Below are 3,379 nucleotides of genomic sequence, written 5' to 3'. Positions count from 1 at the left end.
AGGAGCCCACCCTGATTCCCGCGGTGCGGGACCGAGCCCCCAGCGCCTCTGGGCCAGGTGAGCAGGCCCGCCACCCCCACCCCACCCCACCCCACCCCCACCATCCCCACCCCACCCCCCACCATCCCCACGCCACCCCCCACCCCCCACCACCCCCCCTACCACCACCCTGGCACCAGCCATTTTTCTGCTGCCACCGCGACCCGTCCGTCCCCTGACACCCACCTTTGCCCTGGGCTTTGGCCTTCTCACCCCTCCCCTCATCTTCTCACCTCACACCCCTCACCTCAGCTCCTCACCCCTCACCCATCACCTCAGCTGCTCACCTCACACCCCTCACCCCTCACCTCAGCTCCTCACCTCACACCCCTCACCCCTCACCTCAGCTGCTCACCTCACACCCCTCACCCCTCACCTCACACCCCTCACCCCTCACCTCAGCTGCTCACCTCACACCCCTCACCTCAGCTCCTCATCTCACACCCCTCACCCCTCACCTCAGCTCCTCACCTCACACCCCTCACCCCTCACCTCAGCTGCTCACCTCACACCCCTCACCTCAGCTCCTCACCTCACACCCCTCACCCCTCACCTCAGCTGCTCACCTCACACCCCTCACCTCACACCCCTCACCCCTCACCTCAGCTCCTCACCTCACACCCCTCACCTCACACCCCTCACCCCTCACCTCAGCTCCTCACCTCACACCCCTCACCCCTCACCTCAGCTCCTCACCTCACACCCCTCACCTCAGCTCCTCACCCACACTCCTCACCCCTCACCTCAGCTCCTCACCTCACACCCCTCACCTCACACCCCTCACCCCTCACCTCAGCTCCTCACCCACACTCCTCACCCCTCACCTCAGCTCCTCACCTCACACCCCTCACCTCACACCCCTCACCCCTCACCTCAGCTGCTCACCTCACACCCCTCACCTCAGCTCCTCACCTCACACCCCTCACCTCAGCTCCTCACCCCTCACCCATCACCTCAGCTCCTCACCTCACACCCCTCACCTCAGCTGCTCACCTCACACCCCTCACCCCTCACCTCAGCTCCTCACCTCACACCCCTCACCTCACACCCCTCACCCCTCACCTCAGCTCCTCACCTCACACCCCTCACCTCAGCTCCTCACCTCACACCCCTCACCTCAGCTGCTCACCTCACACCCCTCACCCCTCACCTCAGCTCCTCACCCCTCACCAATCACCTCAGCTCCTCACCTCACACCCCTCACCTCACACCCCTCACCCCTCACCTCAGCTCCTCACCTCACACCCCTCACCTCAGCTCCTCACCTCACACCCCTCACCTCAGCTCCTCACCCCTCACCAATCACCTCAGCTCCTCACCTCACACCCCTCACCTCAGCTCCTCACCTCACACCCCTCACCTCAGCTCCTCACCCCTCACCAATCACCTCAGCTCCTCACCTTACACCCATCACCTCAGCTCCTCACCTCATGCCCCTGACCTCAGCTCTTCACCCCTCACCCCTGACCTCAGCTCCTCACCCCACGTCCCCCCAACCCTGTCCTCACCCACAGCCCCCCACTGTCTCTTGGCACCGTACATTACAGGTCCTGCACTCTACACACCCGTGGTCCTCATTCCACTCATCTTGCATCTCCCCCTCACCACATTCAGGTGGGACACCTGCCCTCCACATACCACCTCATACCTGACACCTCTGAACAACGTGCAGTCCTCGAATCTGCGCACCGGGGTGGGTCCCGGTTTTTCTTACTTCAGTAACTCTAAGTGTCTCCCTTTCCCTCAAACACACATTCTGTCCTGTCACACTCCCCAGACCCTCACTCCTTGCACTTGATTTAAGAGCCCCTCAAATACCCTCACATTTCTTATTTTCAGGGTATCCCAGATACTATTAAGTTCTTTGTACTAGGCAAGATCCTCAGACCACAAATGGGATCCTAGACCCTTGCATTCTGCATATTTCTGGATTCTGACTCCCCAGCAACCCTGCTTCCTCAAGTCCTTCTCACCCAAAGTAATACCCAACTCAGACCCTTCCCACCCACCTCCACATTCTCTCTGATCACTGCCATCACCCCCACGCCCTTGGGCTTTGGCACTGGTCCAGGCTTCATCCATCACAGTCCTACTTCCTTTCTGGGCAACTTCATCAGGAAGAAACACAGTGAACCCTAATCTCAAGGCCTTCCTCTTTACTCAAGTCTTGTACTATCTTCATGAACCTACTTTCCAGATCCAAAGTCAAATGGCCATAGCCTCCATCCTTGTGGCTATTTGACACTCTGTCCCTCCAATCTCCCTGTGCCTCGGTTCATAGAAGCAGGCATCTCTATGCTTCTGGTCCAGGTGAAGGTGAAAAGAGCCTGCAAACTTCATATCTTCAGCCCAATCTCTCTTCAATTCCAAGCCCTTGTATTTAGCTGCCTCTCTGAATCTCCATGTGAAAGCCCGCCTAATAGATCTCTTGTTAGCATGTTTAAAACAGGGCTCTTGGCTTTCCTTCTGCTCCTCTCCTGCTCTTCCCCATTTCAATTGATATCACCACCATTCTCTCAGGTGCTCTCACCAAAATTAGGAGCTGTCTCTTTCCACTGTTTGCCTCTGCAAACCTAGACCCATCAACTCCTATACCAAGTTTTACTGACTCCTCTTCCACAAGATGCTGGATCCTTCTACGAATTCATGAAGTATCATGATCCAAGCTACCATCATCTGAAGTGATACCTTTAGAGCACCGCAGTGCTCTCCTAACTAGTTTTCCTATTCTTGCCGCCTTTCAACCTTCTGCAGTGGTCCATTTTGATTTTGGTAAGAGCAATTTCTGTGCAGGGCAGAGAGATGCCAGAAGACAGGTGTTGAGGAGTAGGAACTACGGGGCAGGCATATGTGTGAGGCCTAGCTGGGAAAGGAAAGGGAGAAACTGACCACAGAACAGACCATTGACACAGTAAATGTCAAGGAAGGTGTTCCAGACATTTCTTTCTTCCATCATCCACTCTCAGGCCCTTGCCCTGCCTCCTACACCTCCCCACTTGCTCTTAGCAAACTATCTCTACTTACAAAAATAATAATAATTTAAAGCCAGCAAAAAGGGCGGAGTTGCCAGTGAGAATGGCTCCATGCCCACAGAAGTAGCACATTTACAGATCCCAAAAGACCACATACCCTGCCCCTACACCTTTGGTTCTCTGATCTACCTCACGTGGGCTACAGGGTGCCATGCCCCTCCTCAGAATTTTCACCTTTAATAAGAAGTTTACAAGACGATCAGCACAAGCCCAACACCAGTTGAGACCTGCCATGATGGGAGAGGCCTTGGAGCCATAGGCTACGAAATGGAGGCCTCTTACTATAGCAAGAGCCAAGAACTGTACCC

Source organism: Callospermophilus lateralis, chromosome 4 (genome assembly GCF_048772815.1).
Source record: "Callospermophilus lateralis isolate mCalLat2 chromosome 4, mCalLat2.hap1, whole genome shotgun sequence".
Lineage (NCBI taxonomy): Eukaryota > Metazoa > Chordata > Mammalia > Rodentia > Sciuridae > Callospermophilus > Callospermophilus lateralis.
The sequence above is the reverse complement of the archived record's forward strand: the minus strand, read 5'-3'. Positions refer to the sequence as shown.